The sequence below is a fragment of the Giraffa tippelskirchi genome, chromosome 14 (assembly GCF_054371585.1).
Source record: "Giraffa tippelskirchi isolate mGirTip1 chromosome 14, T2T-mGirTip1v1.2.pri, whole genome shotgun sequence".
Lineage (NCBI taxonomy): Eukaryota > Metazoa > Chordata > Mammalia > Artiodactyla > Giraffidae > Giraffa > Giraffa tippelskirchi.
In genome coordinates, this window is record NC_137288.1 from 18688765 (window position 1) to 18713748 (window position 24984).

General features: G+C 52.8%; 1 long non-coding RNA gene across 1 annotated transcript; it reads left to right on the top strand.

Moving 5' to 3' along the window:
- The first annotated feature begins 8541 nt into the window (after nucleotides 1-8541).
- On the top strand, nucleotides 8542-12063 carry LOC145534307 (uncharacterized). The gene is made up of 2 exons (XR_014074449.1): nucleotides 8542-9311; nucleotides 11506-12063. It is a non-coding gene; the product is annotated as an uncharacterized LOC145534307 (long non-coding RNA).
- Nucleotides 12064-24984: the final 12921 nt, after the last annotated feature.

The window sequence follows — 24984 nt, forward strand, 5'->3', positions numbered from 1 at the left end:
CTGAGATCAGCACCCAGTAATGACTTGGAATGCATGAATTAACTAGAATCAAATAGGAAGAAGACACCAGTTCATCATTTTCACCCCCTAGGATGCCATGTCGGGTCATGTTTACGAGCCCCAGCTCTGGAGTTCCAATACACGTCTCAGTCACAGTCTAACCTCGAGGTCCTGGGCATGCCATTTCACTGGGCCGGGCCTCAGGGTTCCCACCTGTGAAAGAGGTTGAGACCAGTCCTGAAACCTCAGCCTACTGCATAAATGAGGCTGCGTAATATTTTGTGTCAAGGATTCAGCACGACACCTCGCCACCGTGCCCCCACAGTCGCTATTTTTGTCTCTTCGAAAGTGGTGAGTGAGGCTGGGGACGTCCCGGGCTCCTATGTGGCCCAGTTCTGCCTTCTCTGAGCTTGGTCTGAGCGCAGGGCTCACGCTAGGGACCGAGGCTCTGCCTCTCCACAGGAGAAGGGACTTTGAGAAGCAAGGTCGCGGGCCTAGAGAAGCTCCATCACTCTCTTCTCTTGAGTCATCCTGGCAACAAAAACATTGCTGACAAGTCAGATTGCAGTGTGTGTGTGTGTGTGTGTGTGTGTCTGTGTATAGAGGGAGAAAGAGATTATGAGCTCATCCCAAGCTAATGAGGCCTGTAAGTATGAGTTTGAAACCACCCTGGACCATTTTGCTGCAGAACCGCCTGGTAGAATTATAATTAATTTGTCGCCCGACATCACCTATAGGCCTTTTTTAAGCATTTCTCTCTTTCCTGGCTGTTACTGCCCATTGAATTCCAATGTTTTGGACTAATATGCTCTGGTTCAGTCCTCCTGCAGTGTTCTACTCTGAGTCTCATTTTATTTCTCGTCCATATTTCTGGGCTCTTTGAATGATTTCTCTGCCATCACTGGTCTTCTCAACACCTCCCAATTTGGTGTAATCTGTGAATTTAATTAACAAGTCTTTATCTTCTCTACATAATTAGCAAAGATGTTAAATAGAGCTGGCTCGGTGCTGACCCCGGCACTGCGCTAGACCCCTCCCACGTGATTGCCGCTGTTTACCCTTAGCTGGTGCAGAGCATGTTCGCCCCTTGCGGCCGCCGGGGTGGAGCCCACCTGTGAGTCGGCGGGAACCCGCGGGGTGGAGCTGGTCAAGGCAGACCCTTCGCAGCGCAGCCAGCTCTGGGGCCCGGTCATCCCACCGACCTCCACCTCGGGGTATCCACGCAGCAAACGGGACTCCCTCCCGCCGATGCGCCCGTTTTCCTCCTCCTCCCCAGCCAGCGCTTCCTTTCTGGCCCCAGACTTTTCAAGATTAGCATGCACACAGGCCTGTCAAACTAGACCATCCAACCTCATGGTCCCGTGCGTGCGTGAGTGCCTGGTCTCTTCAATCGGGTCCACCTCTTTGTAACCTGATAGGCTGTAGCCCTCCAGGCTCCTCTCCCATGGGATTCTCAAGGCAAAAATACTGGAGTGGGTTGCCATTTCCTTCTCCAGAGATCTTTCCCACCCAGGAATTGAACCTGAGTCTCCTATATCTGCAGGCAGATTCTTTACCACCGAGCCACCAGGGAAGCTCAATTAATTTATTAGAAACCATGTAATCTCTGGAGCCTTCAGTTGAGAAGCACAGCTAAGGCATGGTGTATAGAAGTTTATTTTTCCATGCTAAGTCCCTTCAGGGGTGTCTGACTTTGTGCGACCCCATGGACTGTAGCCCACCAGGCTCCTCCATCCATGGGATTCTCCAGGCAAGAATACTGGAGTGGGTTGCCATGCCCTCCTCCAGGGGATCTTCCTGACCCAGGGACCAAACCCACATCGCCTTCATCTTCTGCACTGCAGGCATGAAGTCCCACAAGCTTCCTTTTTTAGCAAAAGCCGCCTCCCTTGGGGCTCAGGACCATCTCGGCATTGCCCTGACCGTACTCTTCCCTGCTCTCCCCACAGCCAGGCCAGCAGCAGGCCACTTGGCGCTTCTTCCAGGCCCCAGGCCTCCAGCCGACCCCCCACCAGCCCTCCTGACCTTGTCTCAGCACAAAAGCAGGAACCTGTGCCTCTCAACAACCCCCCCCCCCCGGCAACTGAGCCCTCCCACCACCCCAGTAAAAGCACAAGTTCTCATAATGATGAATTCTCCTGCCGTTGTAACAAGTCACCACAAGCTTAGAGGCTCAAACAGCACGCATGTATTATTATCTTATAGTTCTGGAGGTCAGAGTCCCGAGTGGGTCTCGCAAGGCTTAGGAGGCTCCACAGGAGGACGGTTCCCTTGCCCTTCCATGGGATAGGAAAACATAAAGAGTAGTTGGAAACTAAAATGGTATTTAACATCTACTAGTTACTGATTAAAGGCTGGTGCCTTGCTAAATATTGTTGTTCAGTCACTAAGTCGTGTCCAATTCCTTGCAAGCCCATGGACTACAGTGCACCAGACTTCCCTGTCCTCACTGTGTCCTGGAGTTTGCTCAAACTTATAAGCTTGTTTGGGTTTTTTGTAAGATGTTATAGGAAAGCCTGCATGAGTTTTTGGTTTTTTTTTCTTCCCAATCCATACTTTCCTTGCATCGCCACAGAACCAAGGAAAGAAGTCTGCTCAGAGATAACCGTTAGGCTCTGCAGGGAGCAATTTGGAAGGAGTATAATCACAGCCAGTGATAACTCGGTTCACTGCGCAAAACCGGGAAGGATCCACGTGTCATTCAAACTTCTGGACTTGAGCACAGTCGTGCCCTGTGGCACACGCCGCCCCCAGGCTGACTCCAGACTGACCCAGGCTGCTCCTCAGATGGCTCTGTCCCCTCTAAGCTAGCCTGGAGGTCCCTGATTTTGTAACTGTGAGGGGTGTTCACCACCCAGGTTTCCTCAGGACTTCAGTCAGCTGTGATGTTCATCATCTTTCTTGAAGTGGGCTTGGGATGCCATTGGCTGCTTTGAGAAAGAAGAGTTCCGTGATGGAATAGGACTGGGAAATACAGATTTAAAGGAGTTAATCCACTTTCTTTCCCACATGATACCCGGTAACTCTTAATATGCAGTTGTGTGAGGTCAGTCCTCAAGAAAGGAGTTTTACCTACCAAGTTTCCCAAACTTACATGGGCTTGTTTCTGCTTGTTGGAGCAATGTCTAAGAGAAAGCCCTGGGGAAGCGCTCTTCTACATGGCCTGGGAAGCGCTCTTTTACACAGCCTGTTGGGTCTCTTCTGTCTCCAGCCAAGCCCAGTGTTTGGCTGACCACCCGATAGGAGTAAGGGAGAGAGGAGTCCTGCAACAGTCGGGTGCAGAGCCTTGGCTTGGGCAGATCAATGGTCCTGCCAAGAGCAATTAGAAAGATTAGATACATAGATAGATGAGAGACAAACAGATAGATATACAGACAGACAGATATACAGTAGAGGATAGACAGATATGATAAAGATGAAAAAGAGATTGAAGATAGTGACAGAGATAGATAGATAGACGATAGATAATAAAGAAAGGAGAGCGATATTGAGAAAGAAAGAGAGAGGCAGTTAGCTCTACATATAACTTTCCTTTTTTTTTAACTTTTTATTTTGTATTGGAGTATAGTTGATTAACAACGTGTGATAGTCTCAGGTGCACAGCAAAGGGACTCAGCCATACATATACATGTATCCGTTCTCCTCCAAACCCCGCTCCCATCCAGGCTGCCACATAGCACTGAGCAGATTCCCTGTGCTCTACAGCAGGCCCTTGTTGGTGATCCATTTTAAATATAGCAGTGTATGCATGTCCATCCCAAGCTCCCAAGCTCTCCCTTCCTCCCATTCCTGCCCCCAGCGAGTATAAATTTGTTCTCAAGTCTGTGAGTCTCTTTCTGTATAACTATTTCCTTTAAAGACACCGCGTGTGGGACCTCCCTGGTGGTCCAGTGGGGACACAGGGTGTCCACAGGGGACACGGGTACTATCCCTGGTTGGGGAACTAGATCCTATAGGCCACAACTATGGTGCAACAAAACCCAAAAATCCCATGTGATGCAACAAAGACCCAGAGTAGCCAAATAAGTAAATAGAAAAAAAAATACTGAGGGGACCAAGATCATGATCCTAAGAGAAGGGAATTTCAGAGAAGAAGGCTGATATTTTATGAGCCACTCTTTACTTCAGGAAAATTACAAATTCTTGACATAAAGCAAAATCTCAGAATCTGAGCAGGGGGTTGCGCTAAGAGACAGAGGAGCCCTGGGAGCCTCTGGTAATCTCCCAGGGCTGCAGAGGGACAAGTGGGTCTCAAAGCTGCCCAAGCAGAACAAAGACCCCGGGAAGAAAGGACGCAGAAGAGGAGTTCAGTGCAGAGGCCAAGGAGAGGCATATTCTGTGGCAGATGTCATATATTTAGCAAAAGATGTGCAAACAAATTTGTTGCAGCTTTCTTTGCAATAGCCAAGAACAGAAAACCGTGCAAACATCTATCAACAGTAAAATGGATAAATACATTCCGGTACATTCCATCCATGTAAAGTAAAGCACTCTGAGCACAATGAACACAATGACAGTGAACAAGCACACACAAGAATAAGGATGGATCTCATAAATACAATAATGAGTCAAAGGAGTGTCCAAAATCCACAAAAGAATCCAAGAGAGAATATACTGTATGATTCCATGTATTTAAAGTTTGAAGAATTGATGCTTTCGATCTGTGGTGCTGGAGAAGACTCTTGAGAGAGTCCCTTGGACTACAAGCAGATCAAACCAGTCAGTCCTAAAGGAGATCAACCCTGAATATTCATTGGAAGGACTGATGCTGAAGCTCCAATACTTTGGCCACCTGATGCGAAGAGCTAGCTAATTGGAAAAGACCCTGATGCTGGGAAAGATTGAGGGCAGGAGAAGGGGATGACAGACGATGAGCTGGTTGGATTGCATCATCAACTCAATGTGCGTTAGTTTGAGCAAGCTCCAAGAGATGGTGAAGGACAGTGAAGCTTAATGTGCTGCGGTCCATAGGGTGGCAGAGTTGGACACCAGTGAGCGACTAAACAACAACAAATTTGAAGTTCAAACAGACAAGAAATCCATGGCATTTAAAGTCAATTGCGGTTGCCCTTCTGGGAGCTGACACACCCTTGGGAGGGTGAGGAGTCTCCGGGAACACAGCTCATGTACCATTTCTCCATCTGGTGCTGGTTATATAAGTGTGCTTACTGGGAAAATTCAGCTCAGCTTATACTTCAAAAAAATGCATTAAGACACGATGAGCATGGCCCAGATTGAGAGCATGACAACACCAAATGCTGGCATGATGCGGAGCAACAGGAATCCTCACTCCGTGCTGGTAGAACGCAAAACGCGGCAGCCACTTTGGAGGACAGCTTGGCAGGTCCTGAACAAAACTAGACCTACTCTCACCTCTGGGTCTGGCAATCACACTCTGTTTACTCATCTCCGAGTTGCCATGGTTCGATTAGATCTGGAATGGATCATTTCAAGGCCTCTGCAGTTCTGAAATTCCAGAGTTCTCTCCCGCTCAGTCATTAATTTAGCTCCTTTGGCCAAGTGTCCACCAGATCCCAGGCAGGCTAGCCTGGCAAACAAAGACAGACGGAGAGGGACTGGGAATGAAAGTGTGAGGGATGCATGAAGGAATGAATGAGCAAATGGGCGTGCAAGGCCCAGATGCTCCTGCCAGAAGACCCCGCCACCCAACTTCTGCAGGGGGAGCACCGCCGTGAGCACAGTCACTTCCCAGTGATAAGGGCCCTGGTGTCTAGAGGCATAGGGCAGTAGGAGAGGGAGGGGAGGGGCAGCGATCTCGGGGTGCAGGAGCTCCAAGAGGGAGTGATATATGAGTTTCTCTGGCTGGAAGGACAACAGCAGTTAGCCTGGCTCAGGGGGAGAAGCCGGAGGGCTGGGAGGGAGCCCCTCTTCCCAGGGAGTTGTGACGTTCATTCATTTCACCTGTTCAGGCCGAAACGTCCATGACAGAGAGGCATGATATGGTCCCCACATTCTGCTCTCAGAGAATCGATGAGTCAACCCCTGAGGATGGAGTTCAGACCCTGAGAAGATTCCAGCGAAGAAGACTTCCATCAAAGTCTCAAACCAGCCATGCCACTGGCCGCTGGCCCTGCAGATGCGCCAGGATGGCTGAGGCTGGGAGCAAGCACAGCCACGGGGCCCCTCTGCCGGCTCCTGCCCCGCGCTGAATGAGCCCTGGAGTGCTGGGGTGCTCCCGTGATGCACCTTCCGTGAAGGCTCGTCCTCGACAGGGCCTCAGCAGAAGCATCACACATCTCAATGTCTGGGTCACTTTAGGAGTGGAAACACTTGACCAGCTTCCAAACAAAAGCAAACAAAAGCTGTCCAAGGTGTAAACCGACTCCGTGGGGATGTAGACGGAGGGGTCCAACCCACGTCCTATATTTTATTTCTCCTCGGGAGGTTCCATCCTTCCAGGTGTGCGTGGCTCAGGTACCTGATGTTGGCACTCGGTAAAGAAGGCAAGAGGGAGGCCCCGGTGGCTCAGCGGTAAAGAATCCGCCTGCAATGCAGGAGATGAAGGAGATGCGGGTTCGATCCCCGGGTCGGGAAGATCCCCTGGAGGAGGAAATGGCAACCCACTCCAGTATTCTTGCCTGGGAAATCCCGTGGACAGAGGAGCCTGGCGGGCTACAGTTCACGGGGTCGCAAAGAGTCGGACAGGACTGAGTACGCACGCGCACAAAGAAGGCAAAGAAGAAAGGAAAGAGGATTTGGATTTATTCAACCCCGTTAGGATGGACAAAATTTACTCATTTCCCCAAGTGAACATTAGGCTTTGCAAAAAAAAAAAATTGATTAAAAAAAATAAAAGAAGAAAAACAAACAAAAGAGCTGTGCTGTTGATTCAGCCAAAACGACCGAGCAAAGCAACAGCATCTCCCCACGGGAGCGCCCGCACCCTTGGGGGCACCTCAGCCTGGGGAGGAGCCGCGTTCCACCACCAGAAGGAACAGAAGAGCAGCGAGCAAAATACTGTGTTGGCGAGGAGGTGTTTCCTCGAAAAAGGCTATTGTTGCGGTGGTAATCGATGGTAATTATCACACACTTGCCCAGACCCCCCGAGGGGGGCCCATGGTAATTATCACACACTTGCCCAGACCCCCCGAGGGGGGCCGTCTGCCTCTTCAGGAAGGGCTGCGTGTTCCGAGCGAGAGAACCACCGTGCCCACGACCGGTAACCTGCTCACCGCTGTCCGCAGACCTCCCGGGGAGGGGAGCCGGGATCCCTCGCAGCGGTATTTGAAAAACAAGCCAGACATATCTCAGACTCAAGAGATAACGCTCGTAACTAGGAAAAATTGATTCTTGTTTCCATATTCCCTGCCAGATATTGTAGTGCTGCGTGGCTGTATGCAGATAGAGGAGTCGCTGCGGCTTATCAGGGCCATGATAGATCCCACGCTGTCTTTAGAGGAATAAATCATTAATTTAAATCGTGTGGGCTTCTCCTGTTTGTAGCAGAGCTGCTAGCGTTTAACTCATTTTCTCCCCTTGGGGAAGAAATCGAGTGACACGGGTGTGGGCCTGAAATTCAGGCTAATTTTTTTAAAGGCCATTATAAGGTGCTGCGTAAGGAAGGCTAACTGTCTGCTTGGTCACTTTATTAGAAGATTTTATTCTGAAAATTAAGATTACAGAAGTAATACACGCCTGTGGGCAACTCTAGCAACTCCAGGAATGTGGGACCTGAAACCGTGTGTGACTGTGCCGGAGGGGAGCGTTGTGCACCCTCAGGCGGCCTCCTCCCCTGGGGGCCGTCCGCTCGCTCCTCGCCCCCCCATTCTCCTGAGGGGAGTTGCCCCTCTGCCGCCCGCTCGTGTCCGACCTCCCAGCCCTTGGAGCGACTCGTTCGTCCACCAGCTCATCTCTCACACGCTTGTACATGAGGTCATCTTTCCGACCTCGTGGGCATGGCCCTGCCGGGTGCCAGAGCATCTCCTGATGCGGGACGAAGTGGGACGTGGTGTGTCTCATGAGGGAGACCCGTGCCTGGGAGGGTGGTCGGGGTCACTGGTGGAGGATGGGCTGGCGTCCCTGGGGGGGCAGCCCGAAGTGGCCCGAGGCATAGAAAGTGGCCTTGTGTCCTGCGGGCGGAAGGACCGCTGCCCACTGGCTGGGTGACCTCCACGGGTGGTGCTGGGGTGCGGGCTCACGCTTCTGAATGTCTGGGAGCCTAATTTCAGTGACTCTTCCCTGGTGTCCTGCAGCTCATCAGACCAGCCTCCTGTAGTGACGGGGAAGACGTGGTCAGTGGGGGACAGCCCAGCTTTTAGGAAGTGGTTATTGTCCCAATTGTTCCAATAAAGAGATTGGAATTCCTCCCACGGGTGATGGGGACCCATCAAACTTTTCTGCGCAGGAGAGCTGAGTTTCCTACCACTGCTGTAATGAATTGTCACAAACTTAGACGCTTAAAGTAACACAAAGGTGTTGTTATCTTACACTTCGGAGGTGGAGGTCCAAAACTGGTTTGCAGGGCTATTTGTTCCGGAAGTTCTGGAGGGGAGTCTGTGTGCTCACCCATCCCAAGCTTCTAGAATCTTCCTGCTGGTCCATGGCCCCCTCTCCATCTTCAAAGCCAGCCTCTCCCGACCTCTCTCTGGCTCCCGCGTCTGTTGTCACGTCTCCTTCTTTCTTCGGTCTCTGCCCCCTGGGAGGATCCTGGTGGGGACATCAAGTCTCTCAGGACACGGTCCATCTCCAGATCCTAATCACGGTCTTCCTCCTATGAAAGGAGCATAGTCATGGGTTCAGGGCACTGGGACCCGGGCATCCTTGGAGGACTGTAACTCTGTGGGTCACTGTGATGATCTGATACATGATAACAGCCGTAATACCAGCCAGCAGAATGTCGAGCTCCATTTGTGAAGATCCTTATTCGAGACTCCCTCCAGCCACTGCAGAGTGCAGACACCACTCCCGGTTCACAGAAAGGCAGACTGCGATTCAGAGAAGGGACTCGCTCAGGGTCTCCTAACCTGGAGCCCATGTCTGACTCCAAACCAGAGAGCCTGTTGGAGGCAGCGAGAAGGACTTGGAGGCACTACCTTGACCTCACCTGTGGGAGCAGCTTCCTTCCCGTGGCTGCTCGTGACTCAGCCTGGAGAAGCCTCTGTCTCCCCCAAGCAAGTCTTCATTTAAACCCACTGCTCACCACGCATGCACCTGGGACCTGATTTGGACCAGATGCTTTGCTGAGCCTGGAGACAGAGCATGAACCACACTGTCCCACCGCCTGGAGGGGACGCAGATCGCTGTGTGCACCACGCGGCCCAAGGAGACGGCATTTACCTCTGTCTGGAAAGGTTAGGGAAGATTCCCAGAGGGGGAGACATTTGAAGGTGAAGGATGAGGAGGAGTTTATCATGTGCGTGAGACTTGGGGCTGGGAGGGAGGAGAGAACTTCCAAGCAGAGAGAATCGCCTTTGCAAGAATGTGTAGGTGAGAGACAGAGACACAGAGAGAGATGGAGAGAGAGACACAGAGAGAGATGGAGAGAGAGACAGAGATGGAGAGAGACAGAGACAGGGACTGAGAGGCACGCAGAGAGACAGACCCAAGGGAACAGGGTACAGAGCTGAGCAGGAGAGAGAGGGGAGGGGAGGGGAGTGTCCGGAGGGAGGGGAGCCCAGGAAGGGGAGGGACAGGGAAGGGGAGGAGAGCGGGGTCCCTGGGAAGCCCTGGGCTGGAAGAGCGCCGCCTTCCTGGGAAGCCAGGTGTGCTGAGCTGAGCACCAGGAGTCGAGGGTGCCCACGTGAACAGACGGGGTCACAGTCACGAGATCTGGCTTAGGTCCTGCTGCTGCTGCTGCTGCCAACCAGCCGGGCAAACTTGGGGCACGTTTCTCAGCAGCTCTGTATCTCTTTCCTCACCTATTAAAGAGGGTTAGAGTACCTCGTAGGTCTTGGGGGCTCCCAAATCGCCTGTGGTCTGGTTTTAACTGCCTCCAAGCTCTCCAAGAGCACAGATGGGCCTTGGGAAGGTGGGGGGATGAGCTGCCCCCAGGGCAGCAGCCGTTACCCTGCCACTCCAAACCTCTGAGGGGCGTGCATTCATGGAGCTACAACACAGGAATCAAACAGAGGTAGGATTCCCAGGGCATCAAACCCCATCCCATTAAGGCCTCAGGGCTCCAGCAGAGGCAGGAGCCCGCGTGGGCAGCCAGTGTGTCTCCAGGGTGGGAGGGCCTCCCTGGGGCTCTTCCTGCCCTTCCCCGGCCTTGAAAGGCTGTGATGTAATCCAACCAGAGGAAGGATACCAGCTCGAGAGGTTCACTGTCTGAGAAATTACAAATGTGACTGAGAAAATACAAACGTGGCTGAGAAATTACAAACTTGAAAACTGGAAATAACCTGAACACCTCTCCATAGAGGGATGGCTCTGGAAATTACATGCAGCCATATCTACTGTATTTTGGAGCTGTGAAAAGATATGTTTATGAAACATCAGTGGCCTGGAAAAATGCTCACCACAAAATGTTAGGGCAAAAACCAATTTCTGTTTTCTGGTTTTGAACTACAAATACTAGTTAACCATTCAAAATTAAATTTAGAAAGTAATAAAATATATGAGAGTGTTTGATAACAACCACATACATGTGTCTGTATGCAAAGATGTGCACATGTGTGAGCATGTGTGTGCAAATGAAAGAAAACACACGAGAATGTTAACATGTTAATGAATGTGATCTCCAGGAAGGGGAATTTTGGAACTTTGTTATTTTGTTCCTCTTACATTTTTCTGTATTTCCAAATTTTTATAGTAAGCGTGTATGAAATTTTTTGTTCTGTAAAAATGGGGTAAAAAAAAAACACTGAAAAGTGGAGATTGGCATAACTTTGGTGGGATGGTTCTGGGTCCAGTGCTGGTGTCACTGGTTTAAAGCGTGCTGCCCTGTAACCTAAATGTTCATTGGCAGAGGAAGGGAGAAACAAGATGTGGTACATTTATACAGTGGAATATTACTCAGCCATGAAAAAGAATGAAATAACAGACCTAGAGACTGTCATACTGAGGGAAGTAAGTCAAACAGAGAAGGAGAAATATCGTACGATATCCCTAATATGTGGAATCTAAAAAGAGATGATACAAATGAACTTACAAAAGAAAAACAAGCACGCAGGCGTAGGGAACGAACTTCTGGTTGTCAGGGGGAAGGAACGGATAAGCAGAGAGTTTGGGATGGACATGCACACTGGGACGGACGTGTACACACGGCTGTGTTTAAAATGGATCACCAACAGGTCCTGCTGTAGAGCAGAGGGAGCTCTGCCCAGTGTTATGCGGCAGCCTGGGTGGGAGGGGAGTTTGGGGGAGAATGGATACATGTGTATGTATGGCTGAGGCCCTTTGCAGTTCACCTGAAACTATTATGACATAGTTAACCGGCTATACCCCAATACAAAATAGAAGTTTTTTAAGAATTGAAATAAAGCATGCTTCCCTGGGCTGGCTGCAGGCATCCTGAGACCTGGCTTTTGGATATTTTCATTTCTGCAGATCCTGCGAACTGGAGACTAATGGAAGAGGTATTCATCTTCCCAGAGGTGGTCAATGTGATGGCAGGCACAAACCACAGCTCAGAAATGCGTGCCTGAAAATCGGTGGAGGGCACTTGCTTTAGAGTGAACATGTCAGGTTTGGAGGCGAGACAAGGCCACACTACCTGGATGAGGGTGGAGACGGAGCAGCACCAAGGATGCCCATTGAGGAGCTAAAGGAAAGTGTTCCATCCGTGATCTTCTGGGGCTTCTGTTTCAGGAAACCACTGGCTGAGAAATGCGTGGTAGATCCTTGATGCTCTCTCTGAAGGGCGACCCCTCCGCACTCCCACGCCTATGTCCCCGGAGCCCAAACCCTCTTCTCCAGCCTCGAGTGATTCACGTCTCGAAGATAAAGTTGCACAGTGCTCGGACTGTGTTCTCCCTCGAAATTCTGCCTCTGGTTTATAATGATTCAAATAGAGACTTCAGAGAAATACGGCCTTCCATGAAAAAGTCTCAGTAAATACACTCCTCAAAATTTTCATTCTTAATATATCAGTAGCTTTTCAGTTCATTATAGTGTTATTAGTCAGTCTTCATAAAAGTGCTATGCATCTTTATTAAAAATGGAAGTTCACATCATTTTATGTTCCCATAAAAATGGGTGGTGGTAGCTCTGATTAATTTCTTCACATACAGTGAACTTTACAGCAAATTGGACAGTGTAATTCAATTCCTATTTCTGCAGATTTTTTTTGTTGGTAGAAAATTGATATCATTCATATGTAATCATATTGCCTTTGCAAGAGATATTTAAGAAATAATATCCTGAGGTAATGATCGCATGGCTTAATTATTAATACGTACTTTCACACATGGCAGTGTGCATTCCTTTTATCAAGCCTGACTTCTATCAGAAAATATTTCTTCAATCTAAATTCAGCCGTGTGCCACCAGCGTGCACAGGAGTGTGCGCGTGCGTGTGTGAATTAGCTTTTTAAAAATTGTTTCTTTCTTTAATGGCTCAGCGTCATTTCTAGGGTAATCACTGGTTTTTAGTGGGTTAGCAATCACACCCTGAAGGTCCAAAAGACAGAAACTTGAAAGGTAAGGTTTCGAGTTCAAAGGTGCCCTTGCTCCCTTGTGCAAATGCCAAGCAAATCTATGGGGTCGCTTTTCACTCCAAACAATTGCCAACCAAATCAAGGTTTTTCTGGCTCTGGGTGTTGCTTCCATTCCGAGTCTCCAGAAAAACAGAGGGAGGCGGAGAAGTCTATTTCCAGGAATCGGTTTATGTAATGGTGGAGGCTGGTGAATGAGAAATCTTCAGGGCAAGGGGGCAGCCTAGAGACCCAGGGAGCAGTCCTGCAGACCCCCCTAACTGATTAGAGATTAGGGCAAGTGGTATCCACCTAAAGACCTGGGGGAGTGGACGTGACGGTGCTGAGTCTGGAGGAGAACTCTTTCTTCTTCAGGAATCCTGTCTCGGCTCTGACGGCCCCCACTGACTGGATGAGAACCTACCCTAACATCGGGGAGAATGACCAGCTTCCCTGGTGGTTCAGACGGTGGAGAATCCTCTTACAATGCAGGAGACCCATGTTCAGTCCCTGGGTCGGGAAGATCCCCTGGAGAAGGAAATGGCAACCCACTCCAGTATTCTTGGCTGGGAAACCCCAATGGACGGAGGAGCCCGGCGGGCTACAGTCCACAGGGTCACAAAGAGTTGGACACGACTACACTACTCACACGCACACAACCAGTTTTACCAGTGTTTCCTGACTGCAGCGGGGACCACACCTAAGAAACAAGCTCCACAGTGATGTCTCAGTCGGTGTTTGACAAAACCCGGGCACCACGACCAAGCCTGGTGGATGCGGAGAACAGCCCACGTGTTCTCCTCAGCACCCCTGTGGCTCATCCTCGCCACCTTCTCAAGGGCCAGGCCCTGTGGGTCTCCCGAGGCTCTGCACCCCTCAGCTCCCAGCCCCCTTGGCCTGACTCCTAGAGGGCGATGGCACTTCGTTCCTGGAACTCCTGCTCCCAGTCCACCTTCCAGCTGCCCCCCAGGATGCCCCAGCCTTTCGGCTGTTCTGCTGGGTGCATACGTCAAGCTGGAGGCAGCTAAGGCTGAGCTTGGGGCCTGGAGAGGGAACAGAAGACCCTCCCCCAGAGGCGGCGTGGGCTGCGCCCTCAAGTTCAAGCTGGTGGCAGGAGGCCAGGGCCCACGGCGTTGGGGGTGGTGGACGGCTGGGGCCTGCAACCCACCTGGATGGACACACAACCACTCTCTATGTGGACCTCAAAGTTAGCTGACCTCCCTTTGCACAGCTGGAGTTCTGATCTGTGCCAGCTTGGGGGGAAACCAAACCTGCTGTGACCACGGGCCACACAGCACCAGGCCTCTCGCCCCCCCAAGCAGAATGGCCAGTGGCCAGGGGGCTGCTTCTCTTCAGGGGGCCGTTGTGGCCCTTAGCTGTGAGCCTTCGGAGGATGCCCAACTTCCCCCTGCATGTTCCAGCCCGGTCTGGGAACACAGCCGTCCCTGAGTGCCGTCCGCGGAGGCCCCTGGGCACCGTGAGTGCTTCTGGGAGGACATCCCGGGACATCCTGGGGTCCTGGCAAGAAGAGTCCTGGACGGAATTAGGGCTGTGGTCCAAGGCCCACCTTGAGGGAGAAAAGTGATCTATTCTCCCATGAGTCACTGTCCAAACTCCCCTGCAAGATGCTGCGCTGCCCCAGGGTTACGTGGAGGCAGGAGATGGCCTGAGTCAAGGCGCACCGTCCCCCGGTGGGCATTGTCTGGACAGTTGACTGCCTGGGATTGTTCCAAGAAAGAGGAATTGGGCCAGAGTATTGGGATTTGCAATAAGCAGACCTCGAGACCACACACCCAAGGGGAGGACATCTCAAGCTATGAGTGGTCAGCCAGATGCCACCAAGGGGCTGGGGACTCATGAGCCATGGGGCATCTCTCCAGCCCGTCAGGGAAATGTCCAGGAGGAAATGGGCGTCTAGGATTAGGGGCATGTGACGAGAGGAGGCAGGCGCCTCGCAGGTCCACAGAGCACCCACCTCACGAAGACCCAGGTCCAGCTTCCGGACTTGAAGCGTGTGTGTGTGTCAGCTCCTGGAGGCCCTGAGGTGGGCGCAGCCGTCCCCTCGACAGGTGAAGAGGTCCCCCCGGAGAGCCTGGGTGACCCAGAAGGCCAGACAGCTAAACGGCAGGGTTGGGGTCTGTCCAGAGTGGCAGGCTTCCTGGAGAAGACCACCTGGAAGGGGCATTATGACACTAGCAAGTGTGACGCTTTGATGTCATTTAGCTAGATCACAGATGTCTAAAGTATGAAAACATGTCCTCTCACTCGTGATGTCACCACCCCTGTGATATCAAAATGAGGAAAGCAGAGCAGTCGGGTCCCACGAGGGCAGCCCGGGGCCGAGCAGGCTTCTGTGCGATCGTCTACCTCGGGGGAGCCCTGGGAGGCGGCACAGCCCACAACAAGGAGACAAATGTGCCTCTCCCCGGACACCCGAGGAGGGCCCCGGGGCCATCAGCAGCCAGACCCTCGAGGAGGGAAGATGAAAGACCCCAGACGGCCGGGCAAGCCGTGGAAGCTGTGCTGGGGTCACTGTAAAGGGGCTGGAACCTGTGTGCAGGGGGCGGGTTCCCACTTTGGGGTTTGTGCTTACCGCTTCTGCACTGAAAAGCAGAACTGAATTCGTCGCAGCAGAAAAACAGAGACAGCTCTGAGTTATACTGTAATTCACCGCAGGAGATTTATGAATATGATTTTCCTGTAAAATCTAGCATTTTTCTCTTTACCGCTCGTAACCTGCAAGTGGCACAAAGCTGTGTACCTAGCACGATTTCCCACCCAGGCCACGACGGGCTCACGTTGGCACACACGCAGGTACACAGCCCCATAAATCATGGCTGTGTGTTTTACTTGTCTGATCAGCTACCACATCAAAACTTCGTAAGTGGCTGCTTCTCATTTAAAGGTCTAGTAAAACTGCAATTACGATGGCTGTAAGATGCCTGGTTTCAAAAAGCACATTAAATAGTTTTACAGATGTGGTTGGGAACACTTGTGTGGTTGTGTTTACGAAAGTGAATGACTTCATTAATAACGGGACCCCAAGACAAAGATGCAAGGTGCAGTCGTGGTAACTACCTGGGCCTTAGACGCTCATGAAAAAGTGAAAGTGAAAGTCACTCAGTCGTGTCCAACTCTCTGTGACCCCCATGGACTGTAGCCTGCCAGGCTCCTCTGTCCATGGGATTCTCCAGGCAAGAATACTGGAGTGGGTAGCTGTTCCCTTCTCCAGGGGATCTTCCTGATCCAGAGATCGAACCCAGCTCTCCTGCTTTGCAGGCAGGTTCTCTATCATCTGAACCCCCAGGGAAGCCCCCTTTGAAGCTCAAATACTTGGATTTAATTTCTCAAGTCATGACAATTGATTCTACTTCATTAAAAAAAGCTGAGGTGCATCTTCAATCGGCATAAGATACCAGTGAACTGGAGCATTTGGGGCAAAAATGTGGAGGATGAGGAAGGCAGAGGGTATTTTTTGAACGTAAGGAGCTAATATGTGAGGGCCGGCCTCGCAGCTGCACTGTTGGGACAGTAGGGATGGCCACCTCTCCCCAGGTCACCAGGCAGACACTCAGGGGTCCTCTCGCTTTCCCTCTGTGACTTTGAGAAACAGGCCCTGGTTGGGAGGGGACCTCTTCTCCTGTCTCTCCCCCCACCCACCAGGTGTTCAGCTCCAGACGGTGGTCCCACTTCACACATTCCGGGTGCGTATGGACGAGAGTGTGGATGCTGCTGGCCAAAACGGCACATTTTTAAAGTGTATCTTTTGAAAAATAAAACCTCAGATTTGCTGTAAATTCAGGCCAGGGGAGAATCTAGCAGATGGGCAATGTTTAAGTTACAAACCTAAGGGAAGCTTTTGCATTAAAAAAAAGAAAAAAAACCCTCTTTAACTGCAGCTCTTAAAATAAAGAAAGATTTTCTGTTTTCCATAGTGACTCACTAAACCTTTATTTAGACAGTTGGTAAAAACACCACATCACATATTTCACATGTTTTTTTTTTTTTTTTTCACTGCTGCAGCTTAAAAGAGTATCATGCTTTTTCTTCTAGAGGGAAGCAGAAATATACAGTAAGGCGTTTTTGCCTTTTTTTTTTTTTAATGGAACCTCAATGTATTTGGGAATGGTGACTGTTGCCGGTCAGAGCCGTTTGCACAGCACCCTCTGGTGCACGCATTAAGGAGACGGATTAGGGCTGTTCTGGGGCTTTGTTCATTTGCTGTTCAACATTTCCCAGAGACGAATTTTAATGCTCATTCAAAAATACAACGAAAACCTAATGATTTGGGATCCATCACCTTAGCGTTCCACAGTACGTCTGCAGCCGCTCTCGCCAGCCTGCAGGTTGGCTGTGAGATGGCAGAGAGGGACGCGGACGCCTGCGGCTGAGCAGGAGGGTCCACCAGGACCAGTGGCTGCACGGACGAGAGCCCCCGGCCAGGGCCTGGAGAGGAGCTCGGGAGCCAGGCCTGGGTGCAGAGCCGGGGCTGCGGACATGCAGGGCACTCCCTTGGCCTCCAAAAGCAGCAGGCCCAGCGGGCCACTTCTAGGCCTTCTTGAGAAAGATGAGGCCAGGTGTCTCAGTGTGTGTTAGCAGGGTATGTACACACATCACACACACACACTCACACACATACGCATGCACACACAGATACAAAACACACATGCACACATATACACGCATGTATATACATATACATGGACAGATACACACATACGCATGTGCACATGTACTCACATACATGTATACAGATGCACACACATACATATACACACAGGTGTATACATACATGCAGATGTGCATGGAGTGCACACATATACACACATGCACACACATATATACACACACATACATATACACGAACAGATACACACATAAACACATGCACACATACTCACATACATATATACACATGCACACACATACCCTCACACTCATGTATACACACACAGGTGTATGCACACATGCAGATATGCATGGAGCACACACACATACATACACACAGAGCACACAGCCAGGCCTGGTGGGTCCAAGGCCAGGAGCAGAACCTCTCACATCCAGGCCACTCAGCCTCACCAAGTACGTCCTCTAGGAAGCGATCCCCAGGGAGGACATGGGCGCCCTTTCCCTGCACGTGGGCACTCACCTTAGAGGGGTTCCTGCTGGCGCTCAGGCACTCGCCTCAGCCCTGGGACTGAGTTCCATTTCTGGTCCTTCTGCCACCCACCGGATTACCTTGTCGCCCCGACACCGACGGCAGCCCAGGGCAGCCCCGAAGCCCCTCTGAGGCTTCTCACCCCCGTGGGAGCGGGGAGCTGCCCGAGCTGCCCCTGGGAAGATGGCTTTGCCCAATGCCCACACCTAACACTGGAAATGTGAGTCCCTGGCCTGCGGTTCTGCCCAGGCCACCGTGGCTCAGCCCCGGGCTTCCACCCCGGCCCGCCATCCAGGCCCCTGCTGCCCACATACCTGCGACCTCTGCCCCCCTTGTGTCAAAAGTTCCTGCATTTACACAGCCCTCATGTTCACCGAGAGCCTAACATTTGCTGTCAAGAAAATGAGTGCTATTTCGGTAAGGGACACACGCTCCCCGCCAGGCAGAGACAGTGTCCCTTTGCCTCAACAGAGTCACAGTAGGAGCAGAGCAGCCTGTCATCACAGCAACCGATGCCCGGCTCGGCGGCCCCAGCCGCGGGGGCAGGCGCAAGTCCCAGGGGCTCCAGATGCACCCGGCTCCCGTGACAGGCGCGCTCTGGGCTGGGGCGGGGGCTGGCCCAGGGCCAGGGCGTGTGGCCCGAGGTCAGGGCCCAGAGCACCCCTCTGTCCCCCATGGTGGGACGGCTTGTGTTGGGGTGAGGGCTGGGGCCCTGCAGTATGCCTAGCGGCTGGGGTCCACCCTTGTCTCGGGGAGCCAGGGGTATCTGAGGCCAACTCATCTCCAGGCAGGGCCGGGGCACCCAGGACCACCTGCCCCACTGTGGGGTCCAGCGTGTTCACTCGTGGAAGTGCAGGGTCACCTCTCACTCTTTCGCGTTCAACATTCCACACACAGTGCCCTTGACCCAAGTCTATCTCTGACCCCATCCAGAGCACAGGACCCTGACATGGTCCAGACTCACAATTCATGCACAGCTCATACCTGTGCACCATCCACACCCCACACGACTCACGTTCACAAAGCCCCACACACGATTCGCACTCACATGCACAACTCATCCTCAGACTCACACACTCACATTCACGCATCCAAATGCCCAGGTGATAAAAATAATTCAGATTCCAGGGGACTGGGAGCCCCGGAGGGCAGGAGAGGCGTCTTTTCATCCATCCAGTGATGGTTTGTTGAGCACCTACTATGTGCCAGGCCCCAAGGGCAGTGTTGGAAGCACTGCAGGCACTGTCCCCCCCGGAGCTCACATGGAATCCAGCCTGCTGCCAGTAACTAAGTGGATTCTGAAAACTCAAGCGCTGCTCCCGAGCCAGGGACAGCTCTCAGCTCTGCAGGGCACGTGCTACTGGCTTGCCCAGGACAAGTCAGTGACTATCTAGCCATGTGAGGACTCGTTGAGGCCTGGGGACGCTCCTTCTGCTGGCCAGACTGTGGTCGTCTTCCCTGTTGTGGTCGCTGCAAGGGGCAGCCTAGATGCCAGGGCTGGGGAGATGCCTGGACACCGCTCTGCGTTCGCTTCAGTGTGATCGCTGACACCCTCACGGCAGTACCAGCCTATGCTGGCCTCTGACTTCAGGACGGTCATTTCTTAGAAAGAACCTGGAAAATAACAGCAAGGCAGCTGCTTGATACAGGCCCAGAGGAGCCGCATTGTTTATTAGTCGTACACTCACTGATGAGGTCAAACTGCTCAATGCAAAATCTGAACTAATTATACATCATCGCCTGATTGCATCCGTCCTCCTTCACGTAACATCTTGGATACCAAATTTAAAAAAAACAATAAAACAGCACATGTTGTCCCCATGCCCCTGCTTTGCAAATACTGTCCCTTTCTCTGCGAAGACACGGCAGTGGGAGGGAACAGGGTGTGGGGATTCAGTTTGGGGGCATCTCAGTGGGAAAAATGGGGAAGTGTCCCCACCAGACGGAGGAGGAGGTGGGGCTGTGTGCGGCGATCTCAGGGCCCCAGGCGGAGCCTCTGCCCTTGGCCCAGCCCTTGGCTCCTGCGTGGATGGCGGGTGTGTCCTCTGCTCCCCTCTGGGTGTGCAGGGTCTGTGCTCTGGGTACCACGGACGTCTGTGCAGGTGGTGGGGCCGGGGGAGGCTGCAACCTGGTGCCCCGCCCTGGGACCCTCCAGCTCACCCTTGCCCGCAGACTGCAGAGAGGGGTGCTGGCCACCCCGTGGGCTGAAGACCCTGCAAGGAGGTCTCCTGGCAACCCTGTGATGCCAGGCGAGAAGCGGGGATGGGGATGAGGGCCAGGGCCCAGCGTGGGAGGGGCGCTGAGTCTCACTGGGCCCCGGGCAGTCCGGGGTGGAGGGTCCAGCAAGCCGGCCTGTGGAGCCTGGAATGGGGGGTGGCCTGGTCCCCCTGCTAGAGCAGCGCAGTGATTTATGCCCAGTGCTGGCTCAGAGCCTGGGACTCCCTGGTGGATGGCTCAAATGACCAAACCAGAGCAGGCTTTTTTACGGTCATCTCTTTACCACACATAACATAAACCACCCGAGAGTGGGAGCCAGGCATGGTGGGCAAGAAACAAGGACCCGGAACCGCCGTCGAGGGCGGGACTGCTGAGAGACACCCCCGAGGGCCCACCTCACACCGCCCCCCATCCCACCTGGGTCCCAGATGCCCCCCTCTGACCACAGCTGCTCCAGGGTGTGTTTCTGGCAGGAGGCGGTGGCAGTGCAGGTCCCAGGAGGCTGAGTCACCTTCCCCCCATCTGAGTCGGGTGTCAGCCTCCGTCTGGGCCACGCGGGGAGCACCCAGGCCCCTCCCGGCCCCAGGTCTGCGCATCCTTAAAATGGGGGTGGCAGGCCCCTCCTGAGGTGTACGGACAGGGCAGGTCCTTGCATAAAGAATGTCAGGCTGCACAATAGCCAACCATCGCCCCAGTCTTCCCCCCACACCCTTGGGGAGACGCCTGGCTCACACACGGTCCCAGCCACACATCCTCTCCAGGTTGAGGGCGCTCAGCGCACACCTCACTTCACCCCCCTTTTTCCCTGGTCCTCTCGGTTAACCGAGGTCTCTACCTCGAGATGCGGGAAGGCTGCAGGGCCTCGCACGCACTGGGAACAGATCTGATTCCCAGGGTGAAGGGTGGACAGTCCAGCTGTTTCCAGGAGGAATAAGGTGAGCTTTTCAGGACCAGCTTCTGTCTGGTGGACCACGTCCATGTCACCTGCTGAGCCCCGACTTCTGCTCTGACCCTCTCCTGCTCATGGACTATTTCTGTCTTCTGATGACCGACCACAGAAGGCCGTGGGGAAGGATGGAAGCGATTATGGTTATTAAGCACTAATCCTAACATTCAAAAGATGGTAGTCTTCCTATCATGACAAATATTGGCAAATTTGCTTTTCTCTGACCTTGACTTGTCCCTGTAGAACTTGATCCTGCTCACTGGACCGTCTCTGCTCATCACTGTTCACATTGAGTTCCATTTCTCAAAAGAGCTGGCAGTCCTGCCAGCCTCACTCAGCTGGGAACCTAGTGCAAACCCACTGGCAACACCTTTTCGAGAGTCTGAGCGCTGAACTCACCTCTGAATGCCACATGCTCACTCTGATACAGTCTCCACTGGTGAGTCCCTCCTTCAAGTAAGACCTTCCACCCCCTGGGGTTCAGGGCAAGTGCAGGGTGACTTCTCCCCTTTGACTGGACGCCACTGGCTGACTAGGAGGGTACGTGCAGGCTAAGTGGCTTCAGTCATCTCGACTCTTTGTGGCCCCATGGACTGTAGCCCGCCAGGCTCCTCTGTCCATGGGATTCTCCAGGCAAGGATACTGGAGTGGGTTTCCCTTCTCCAGGGGACCTTCCTGACCCAGGGATCGAACCTGCATCTCCTGCACTGCAGGCGGGTTCTTTACCCACTGAGCCACCTAGGAAGCCCCCTAGGAGGGTAGGGAAGATAAAGAAAGAAAAATCTGAGAAGTGGTTGCAGGGGCCAGGGAGGGGATTTGGGGAGACGGGGAGAGGCTAGTAAGAGTTCAGACTTTCAGCTGTAAATGAATAAGTTCTGAGGGTCTAAAGTACAGCATGGTGACTGGAGTGATAACACTGTGTTGTATAATTGAAATTAGTTATGAGGGTGGAACTTAAATGATCTCACATAAAGACACACTTGGAAGGTGACGATGTGTGAATTAACTTGATGGGGGACTCCTTTCACACTGTGCACACGCATCAAAGCATCCCTGTGTAGACGTTCACTATCTCACACGTCTATTTGTCAATTATACCTCAATAAAGCTGGGGAGGCAGGTGGAATAAAAGACCACAGAAATACTGAGAGACAATTGAATTTAGACAATTGAATTTTTCTTTTTCTCTTTCTAAGCTCATCTGATTTTAAAATCAACAACAGAGTACAGATACAATTTTTGGTAAATAAAATTTATATTTAACTCCATTTTATGGCCACGTATAATTCAGAAGAGAAGAGGAAAGGGGAGAAAGAAAGGTTGGATGAAAGTTATGAATGTGTCGGGACATCAAGGGAAGAAGGTGGAAGGGAAGAGGAAAGGAGAGAGAAAAAAGAGAGACAGATCCAGAGAGCAAAGTAGGAAAGAAGAGCACAGGCACAGAATTGAAAAAGAAATCAAAGAAGATGTAAAAATACTTTATCGGGAAATAAAGTGATGTGCGGATGCGTATGTGCTCAGTCATGTCCGACTCCTTGCGACCCCATGGACTGTATCGTCCATGGGATGCTCCAGGCCAGAATACTGGAGTGGGTTACCTCTCTCTTCTCCAGGGGATCTTCCCGGCCCAGGGATCGAACCCAGGTCTCCTGCACTGGCATGCGGGTTCTCTACCACTGAGCCACTGGTGGAGTTTGCTCCAAAATAAGTAACCTGGATGGGGGAGGGGAGGAGTCGTTGGAAGTGGAGGCAGCCCAGCGAGCCGTGGCTATTCTGGGAACTTGGTGATGGGTACCTGGGCGGGGGGCGGGGGGTGGTGGGAGGGGGACTCGTGACACTGTCCTGTCAACTTGTGGGTTTCAAAATTCTCCATGAAAAGGAAAAAGACGATCCAGTCTTTGGAAGTTAAGGAGCGGTCTACAAAAGAACACCCTCACCTCTGACACCAACGGCTGCGTTTGGGGGTTTCCAGGCCCTGACTCGGGTCTGGCAGCCTGCTAGCGGGACCTGTAGGACTTACTGAGGCCCATGTACACACAGGGACGGTGTGTTACAGTGAGAGGACGCGGTTGAAAGTCGGCCCAGGGCAGAGACGCCCAGCGTGCGGTGGAGACCTGGGGAGAGAGCTCCGGCAGTGCCCTTCCGGCGGAGTCAGGGCTGCTCCCGGCAGGGGCGGTGACAACACGCTGAGGGTGCGGCCAGACAGCCCGGCGCGCAGAGACCCAGGGCCAGGCCTTCACGGGGCTTGACCCTGCCGACGCTCGGCTGCCCTGGGCCTCCTGCCCTCTGGAGGCCAAGCGGATCCCACATGTGATCCCCCACCGCAGATCAAGATGTTGGGCTGTCTGCTTTCCGAACGGAAAAAAACTGTCCCCAGATCACCCACTGGTGAGGTCATCCTCTTTCCACTCACCCCGCTGGTCTCTCCGCAGTCACGGTGTTGCAGCTCCTGCAGATGATGGTTCTCTCATTTGGGGGCCCCTGTTCATGGCTTCGTGGGGGGACACCAATCAGTCATCTTAGCAGTGGCAGGCCTGAGTGGAGCAGCCACCGGGCACCAGAGCTGGGCACCTCCCCCCCGGAGATTTCTGAGCCAGGCCTGGAAGCGGGACTGATGTCCTGGGCAACTGGCCTCCCATATCCACACTGCTCCCTGGTGACGCCCCGAGGACCCCATGCCCCAGGGTGGATGGACTCTGCCTGCTGCAACATGGCTCAACTGCCACCACCAGGACCTTCCTTGCACACGGGGAGGAGCCCGTCCCGGCCAAGGGAGATGCTTTCCAACGTCACACTGGAACCCCTGAGTGGGCTCAGGTCAGAGACGACTTCCAGTCCTGTGGGAGCTGACCTGACAGTCTGGAAAGACCGAGGACCAGTGGGCGGCCCTTGGGACCCTCCCTGTGGACTCTCTGCTTAACTGAGACGCCCCTCCATCTGCAGCCCCAGCCTGGCCACCCCATGGCCCCCTCTGTCGCATTTCCCAGCATTGAGCTTCCTCCTGGGCGGCTGGAAGCACCTCCGTGGCCATCACCCTGCCCAGCTCCCCAGCCCAAGGCACAGGCCTCCGAGAAGGAAGCAGTGTCTGTGCAAAGAGCGCAGACGGCCGGGCCCTAGCTAGAACTGTCCGGGACTCAGCTCCCAGCACTGAGTATGGAAGAGCGACCCTTGATGGGGCAGTTGGGGGTGGAGCGACTGGACAGTCTGAGTGCCCTGTTGGGCCTGGTGGGTCCCCAGCAGCACCTCCCAGGGCAAATCAGCGATGTGTCCCCCATGGACGCCTCACCCAGTGACAAGGATGCCCACGGCATGCCCACGAGTTGTGGGCCACTGTTCTTTAAGGAGTGTATCTTCTTTACCCTGCCGGCTGCTGAGGAAGCAGGATGGACAGTGATTGTGGTGTGGGTGGGGACACACCGGGGCCACCAGCTTTAAATACACTCGGCTCCCAGGGGCAGAAGGACTGACGAGATGACGCCCCACAAGCCTGTCCTGTTCTGCACAGTGAAGGACGGGGCGGGGAGGCCATAGAATACGGGGCTCACCCTCCTGCCCACTAGGAGCAGCTGGTCACTCTGTCCCCCACCTTGGAGGCTGCAGATGACGTCCCCTCCATGGCTCAGAACCTGGGGATCAGCTGGCAGGAGGCCCCCTCTGCTCCAGCGCTGTCGGAATAATCCTCGGGGGTCTCACTCTGTAGACCCCAACAAGCAGGAAGTAGTACTTGGGCTTTTTTTTTTTTCTGTAATAAATGTATAGAAACAATGTTTTGTGGTTTTATTTTATGTTTAATTACCGCATGCCTTAGCTTTACCTTGAAATAGAACATTCCATGGTAACTGTTATGTGGAACTTAAAGCTGTGGGAGGCCAGCGAAATGTGACTGTAGCAAAGTCCAGAAATAACTCTAAGTTGGAGAATAAACTGCGTTGCAGCCACACTTCTGAAGGAGCGCAGATGGTAATATATAAGCCACTGAAGTAAAGTTCAAGTGGTGTGTAAATGTCACAGGTCCGGGATATTAAAATGCCACGTTACGGCGTGCGCCGGGTGGGTGGGGCTCGGCGTGATTAA